Genomic DNA, 8,214 nt, shown 5'->3' with positions numbered 1-8,214 from the left:
GTCACCACACCGTCGTGCTGACGGAACTCTTCCCCGACACTTTGCTGGATCGGAGTCCGGGGATCGTCATCGAGCTGAACGTGTGCTCGAACTCGGAGGTGCCATAGTTTCGGTGCTTGATCGGTTGGATCGTGAAGACGTACGACTACTTCCTCTACGTTGTGTCAACGCTTCCGCAGTCGGTCTGCGTGGGTACGTAGACAGCACTCTCCCCTCTCATTGCTATGCATCACCATGATCTTGCGTGTGCGTAGGAAATTTTTTGAAATTACTACGAAACCCAACAGTGGCATCCGAGCCTAGGTTATTTATGTTGATGTTATATGCACGAGTAGAACACAAGTGAGTTGTGGGCGATATAAGTCATACTGCCTACCAGCATGTCATACTTTGGTTCGGCGGCATTGTTGGACGAGACGACCCGGACCAACATTACGCGTACGCTTACGCGAGACCGGTTTCCCCGACGTGCTTTGCACATAGGTTGCTTGCGGGCGACTGTCTCTCCAACTTTAGTTGAACCAAGTATGGCTACGCCCGGTCCTTGCGAAGGTTAAAACGGAGTCTATTTGACAAACTATCGTTGTGGTTTTGATGCGTAGGTGAGATTGGTTCTTGCTTAAGCCCGTAGCAGCCACGTAAAACTTGCAAAACAAAGTAGAGGACGTCTAACTTGTTTTTGCAGGGCATGTTGTGATGTGATATGGTCAAGACATGATGCTGAATTTTATTGTATGAGATGATCATGTTTTGTAACCGAGTTATCGGCAACTGGCAGGAGCCTTATGGTTGTCGTTTTATTGTATGCAATGCAATCACGATGTAATGCTTTACTTTATTACTAAGCGGTAGTGATAGTCGTGGAAGCATAAGATTGGCGAGACGACAACGATGCTACGATGGAGATCAAGGTGTCGCGCCGGTGACGATGGTGATCACGACGGTGCTTCGAAGATGGAGATCACAAGCACAAGATGATGATGGCCATATCATATCACTTATATTGATTGCATGTGATGTTTATCTTTTATGCATCTTATCTTGCTTTGATTGACGGTAGCATTATAAGATGATCTCTCACTAAATTATCAAGAAGTGTTCTCCCTGAGTATGCACCATTGCCAAAGTTCGTCGTGCCCAGACACCACGTGATGATCGGGTGTGATAAGCTCTACGTCCATCTACAACGGGTGCAAGCCAGTTTTTGCACACGCCGAATACTCAGGTTAAACTTGACGAGCCTAGCATATGCAGATATGGCCTCGGAACACGGAGACCGAAAGGTCGAGCGTGAATCATATAGTAGATATGATCAACATAATGATGTTCACCATTGAAAACTACTCCATCTCACGTGATGATCGGTTATGGTTTAGTTGATTTGGATCACGTGATCACTTAGAAGATTAGAGGGATGTCTATCTAAGTGGGAGTTCTTAAGTAATATGATTAATTGAACTTAAATTTATCATGAACTTAGTCCCTGATAGTATCTTGCTTGTTTATGTTGATTGTAGATAGATGGCTCATGCTGTTGTTCCTTGAATTTTAATGCGTTCCTTGAGAAAGCAAAGTTGAAAGATGATGGTAGCAATTACACGGACTGGGTCCGTAACTTGAGGATTATCCTCATTGCTGCACAGAAGAATTACGTCCTGGAAGCACTGCTGGGTGCCAGGCCTGCTGCTGGAGCAACACCAGATGTTATGAATGTCTGGCAGAGCAAAGCTGATGACTACTCGATAGTTCAGTGTGCCATGCTTTACGGCTTAGAATCGGGACTTCAACGACGTTTTGAATGTCATGGAGCATATGAGATGTTTCAGGAGTTGAAGTTAATATTTCAAGCAAATGCCCGGATTGAGAGATATGAAGTCTCCAATAAGTTCTATAGCTGCAAGATGGAGGAGAACAGTTCTGTCAGTGAGCATATACTCAAAATGTCTGGGTATAATAATCACTTGATTCAATTGGGAGTTAATCTTCCAGATGATTGCGTCATTGACAGAATTCTCCAATCACTGCCACCAAGCTACAAGAGCTTCGTGATGAACTATAATATGCAAGGGATGAACAAGACTATTCCTGAGCTCTTCGCAATGCTGAAAGCTGCGGAGGTAGAAATCAAGAAGGAGCATCAAGTGTTGATGGTCAACAAGACCACTAGTTTCAAGAAAAAGGGCAAAGGGAAGAAGAAGGGGAACTTCAAGAAGAACAGCTACAAGTTGCTGCTCAGTAGAAGAAACCCAAGTCTGGACCTAATCCTGAAACTGAGTGCTTCTACTGCAAGCAGACTGGTCGCTGGAAGCGGAACTGCCCCAAGTATTTGGCGGATAAGAAGGATGGCAAGGTGAACAAAGGTATATGTGATATACATGTTATTGATGTGTACCTTACTAGAGCTCGCAGTAGCACCTGGGTATTTGATACTGGTTCTGTTGCTAATATTTGCAACTCGAAATAGGGACTACGGAATAAGCGGGCACTGGCAAAGGACGAGGTGACGATGCGCGTGGGAAACGGTTCCAAAGTCGATGTGATCGCGGTCGGCATGCTACCTCTACATCTACCTTCGGGATTAATATTAGACCTAAATAATTGTTATTTGGTGCCAGCGTTGAGCATGAACATTATATCTGGATCTTGTTTGATGCGAGACGGTTATTCATTTAAATCAGAGAATAATGGTTGTTCTATTTATATGAGTAATATCTTTTATGGTCATGCACCTTTGAAAAGTGGTCTATTTTTGATGAATCGCGATAGTGGTGATACACATATTCATAATGTTGAAGCCAAAAGATGCAGAGTTAATAATGAAAGTGCAACTTATTTGTGGCACTGTCGTTTAGGTCATATCGGTGTAAAGCGCATGAAGAAACTCCATACTGATGGACTTTTGGAACCACTTGATTATGAATCACTTGGTACTTGCGAACCGTGCCTCATGGGCAAGATGACAGAAACACCGTTCTCCGGAACTATGGAGAGAGCAACAGATTTGTTGGAGATCATACATACAGATGTATGTGGTCCGATGAATATTGAGGCTCGTGGAGGATATCGTTATTTTCTCAACTTCGCAGATGACTTAAGCAGATATGGGTATATCTACTTAATGAAACACAAGTCTGAAACATTCGAAAAGTTCAAAGAATTTCAGAGTGAAGTTGAAAAGCATCGTAACAAGAAAATAAAGTTTCTACGATCTGATCGTGGTGGAGAATATTTGAGTTACGAGTTTGGTGTATATTTGAAAAATTGTGGAATAGTTTCGCAACTCACGCCACTCGGAACACCACAGCATAATGGTGTGTCCGAACGTCGTAATCGTACTTTACTAGTTATGGTGCGATCTATGATGTCTCTTGCTGATTTACCGCTATCGTTTGGGGGATACGCTCTAGAGACGGCCGCATTCACGTTAAATAGGGCACCATCAAAATCCGTTGAGACGACGCCTTATGAACTGTGGTTTGGCAAGAAACCAAAGTTGTCGTTTCTTAAAGTTTGGGGCTGTGATGCTTATGTGAAAAAGCTTCAACCTGATAAGCTCGAACCCAAATCGGAGAAATGTGTCTTCATAGGATACCCAAAGGAGACTGTTGGGTACACCTTCTATCACAGATCCAAAGTCAAGACATTCGTTGCTAAGAATGGATCCTTTCTAGAGAAGGAGTTTCTCTCGAAAGAAGTGAGTGGGAGGAAAGTAGAACTTGACGAGGTAACTGTACCTGCTCCTTTATTGGAAAGTAGTACATCACAGAAAATTGTTTCTGCGACACCTACACCAATAAGTGAGGAAGCTAATGATGATAGTCATGAAACTTCAGATCAAGATACTACTGAACCTCGTAGATCAACCAGAGTAAGATCCGTGCCAGAGTGGTACGGTAATCCTGTTCTGGAAATCATGCTACTAGATCATGATGAACCTACGAACTATGAAGAAGCGATGGTGAGCCCAGATTCCGCAAAGTGGCTTGAAGCCATGAAATCTGAGATGGGATCCATGTATGAGAACAAAGTATGGACTTTGGTTAACTTGCCCGATGATCGGCAAGCAATTGAGAATAAATGGATCTTTAAGAAGAAGACTGACGCTGATGGTAATGTTACTGTCTACAAAGCTCGACTTGTCGCGAAAGGTTTTCGGCAAGTTCAAGGGATTGACTACGATGAGACCTTCTCACCCGTAGCGATGCTTAAGTCCATCCGAATCATGATAGCAATTGCCGCATTTTATGATTATGAAATTTGGCAAATGGATGTCAAAACTGCATTCCTGAATGGATTTCTGGAAGAAGAGTTGTATATGATGCAACCAGAAGGTTTTGTCGATCCAAAAGGAGCTAACAAAGTGTGCAAGCTCCAGCGATCCATTTATGGACTGGTGCAAGCCTCTCGGAGTTGGAATAAACGCTTTGATAGTGTGATCAAAGCATTTGGTATTATGCAGACTTTCAGAGAAGCCTGTATTTACAAGAAAGTGAGTGGGAGCTCTGTAGCATTTCTAATATTATATGTGGATGACATATTACTAATTGGAAATGATATAGAATTTCTGGATAGCATAAAGGGATACTTGAATAAGAGTTTTTCAATGAAAGACCTCGGTGAAGCTGCTTACATATTAGGCATAAAGATCTATAGAGATAGATCAAAACGCTTAATTGGAGTTTCACAAACAACATACCTTGACAAATTTTTGAAGAAGTTCAAAATGGATCAAGCAAAGAAAGGATTCTTGCCTGTGTTACAAGGTGTGAAATTGAGTAAGACTCAATGCCCGACCACTGCAGAAGATAGAGAGAATATGAAAGATGTTCCCTATGCATCAGCCATAGGATCTATCATGTATGCAATGCTGTGTACCAGACCCGATGTGTGCCTTGCTATAAGTCTAGCAGGGAGGTACCAAAGTAATCCAGGAGTGGATCACTGGACAGCGGTCAAGAACATCCTGAAATACCTGAAAAGGACTAAGGATATGTTTCTCATATATGGAGGTGACAAAGAGCTCATCGTAAAAGGTTACGTTGATGCAAGCTTTGACACTGATCCGGACGATTCTAAATCACAAACCGGATACGAGTTTACATTAAACGGTGGAGCTGTCGGTTGGTGCAGTTCTAAACAAAGCGTCGTAGCGGGATCTACATGTGAAGCGGAGTACATAGCTGCTTCGGAAGCAGCGAACGAAGGAGTCTGGATGAAGGAGTTCATATCCGATCTAGGTGTCATACCTAGTGCATCGGGTCCAATGAAAATCTCTTGTGACAATACTGGTGCAATTGCCTTGGCAAAGGAATCCAGATTTCACAAAAGAACCAAGCACATCAAGAGACGCTTCAATTCCATCCGGGGTCTAGTCCAGGTGGGAGACATAGAGATTTGCAAGATACATACGGATCTGAATGTTGCAGACCCGTTGACTAAGCCTCTTCCACGAGCAAAACATGATCAGCACCAAGGCTCCATGGGTGTTAGAATCATTACGGTGTAATCTAGATTATTGACTCTAGTGCAAGTGGGAGACTGAAGGAAATATGCCCTAGAGGCAATAATAAAGTTATTATTTATTTCCTTATAATCATGATAAATGTTTATTATTCATGCTAGAATTGTATTAACCGGAAACATAATACATGTGTGAATACATAGACAAACAAAGTGTCACTAGTATGCCTCTACTTGACTAGCTCGTTAATCAAAGATGGTTATGTTTCCTAACCATGAATAATGAGTTGTTATTTGATTAACGGGATCACATCATTAAGAGAATGATCTGATTGACATGACCCATTCCATTAGCTTAGCACCCGATCGTTTAGTATGTTGCTATTGCTTTCTTCATGACTTATACATGTTCCTATAACTATGAGATTATGCAACTCCCGTTTACCGGAGGAACACTTTGGGTACTACCAAACGTCACAACGTTACTGGGTGATTATAAAGGAGTACTACAGGTGTCTCCAAAGGTACATGTTGGGTTGGCGTATTTCGAGATTAGGTTTTGTCACTCCGATTGTCGGAGAGGTATCTCTGGGCCCTCTCGGTAATGCACATCACATAAGCCTTGCAAGCATTGCAACTAATGAGTTAGTTGCGAGATGATGTATTACAGAACAAGTAAATAGACTTGCCGGTAACGAGATTGAACTAGGTATTGGATACCGACGATCGAATCTCGGGCAAGTAACATACCGATGACAAAGGGAACAACGTATGCTGTTATGCGGTCTGACCGATAAAGATCTTCGTAGAATATGTAGGAGCCAATATGGGCATCCAGGTCCCGCTATTGGTTATTGACCGGAGACGTGTCTCGGTCATGTCTACATTGTTCTCAAACCCGTAGGGTCCGCACGCTTAAGGTTACGATGACAGTTATATTATGAGTTTATGCATTTTGATGTACCGAAGGTTGTTCGGAGTCCCGAATGTGATGACGGACATGACGAGGAGTCCCGAAATGGTCGAGACGTAAAGATTGATATATTGGGAGCCTATGTTTGGATATCGGAAGTGTTCCGAGTGAAATCGGGATTTTACCGGAGTACCGGGAAGGTTACCGGAACCCCCCGGGAGCTAAATGGGCCATGATGGGCCTTAGTGGAAAAGAGAAGAGGCAGCCCTACATGGGTTGCGCGCCTCCCCCTTCCCCTAGTCCTATTAGGACTAGGAGAGGTGGCCGCCCCCCTCTCTCTCTTTTCCCCCTCCGCGAATCCTATTCCAACTAGGATTGGGGGGGGGGGATCCTACTCCCAGAGGGAGTAGGACTCTCCTGGTGCGCCACACCTTGGCAGGCCAGCCTCCCCCCTCTTGTCCTTTATATACTGAGGCAGAGGCACCCTAGAACACACAAGTTGATCCACGTGATCTAGTCCTTAGCCGTGTGCGGTGCCCCCAGCCACTATATTCCTCGATAATACTGTAGCGGAGTTTAGGTGAAGCCCTGCTGCTGTAGTACATCAAGATCGTCACCACACCGTCGTGCTGACGGAACTCTTCCCCGACACTTTGCTGGATCGGAGTCCGGGTTCGTCATCGAGCTGAATGTGTGCTCGAACTCGGAGGTGCCGTAGTTTCGGTGCTTGATCGGTTGGATCGTGAAGACGTACGACTACTTCCTCTACGTTCTGTCAACGCTTCCGCAGTCGGTCTGCATGGGTACGTAGACAACACTCTCCCCTCTCGTTGCTATGCATCACCATGATCTTGCATGTGCGTAGGAATTTTTTTGAAATTACTACGAAACCCAACAAGTCCTACTCCTACCGGGAGTAGGACTCCCTCCTTTTTCCTTGTCCAACTAGGAGAGGGGGAAGGAAGGGAGAGAGGAGAGGAAGGAAAGGGGGGGCGCCGCCCCCCTCCTTGTCCAATTCGGACTAGAGGGGGAGGGGCGCGCGGCCTGCCCTGGCCGCCCCTCCTCTTCTCCACTTTGGGCCCATGAGGCCCATTAACCCCCGGGGGGGTTCCGGTAACCCCCCGGTACTCCAGTTTTATCCGAAACTTCTCCGGAACACTTCTGGTGTCCGAATATAGCCGTCCAATATATCAATCTTTATGTCTCGACCATTTTGAGACTCCTTGTCATGTCCGTGGTCACATCCGGGACTCCGAACAATCTTTGGTACATCAAAATATATAAACTCATAATGAAACTGTCATCATAACGTTAAGCGTGCGGACCCTACGGGTTCGAGAACAATGTAGACATGACCGAGACACGTCTCCAGTCAATAACCAATAGCGGAACCTGGATGCTCATATTGGCTCCTACATATTCTACGAAGATCTTTATCGGTCAGACCGCATAACAACATACGTTGTTCCCTTTGTCATCGCTATGTTACTTGCCCGAGATTCGATCGTCGGTATCTCAATACCTAGTTCAATCTCGTTACTGGCAAGTCTCTTTACTCGTTTCGTAATACATCATCTCACAACTAACTCATTAGTTGCAATGCTTGCAAGGCTTATGTGATGTGCATTACCGAGAGGGCCCAGAGATACCTCTCCGACAATCGAAGTGACAAATCCTAATCTCGAAATACTCCAACCCAACATGCACCTTTGGAGACACCTGTAGAGCTCTTTTATAATCACCCAGTTACGTTGTGACGTTTGGTAGCACACAAAGTGTTCCTCCGGTAAACGGGAGTTGCGTAATCTCATAGTCATAGGAACATGTATAAGTCATGAAGA

The sequence above is a fragment of the Triticum urartu genome, chromosome 7A, assembly GCF_056163025.1.
Source record: "Triticum urartu cultivar PI428250 chromosome 7A, HENAU_Tu73, whole genome shotgun sequence".
NCBI classification, from domain to species: domain Eukaryota; kingdom Viridiplantae; phylum Streptophyta; class Magnoliopsida; order Poales; family Poaceae; genus Triticum; species Triticum urartu.
Note: the sequence above shows the minus strand (reverse complement) of the source record.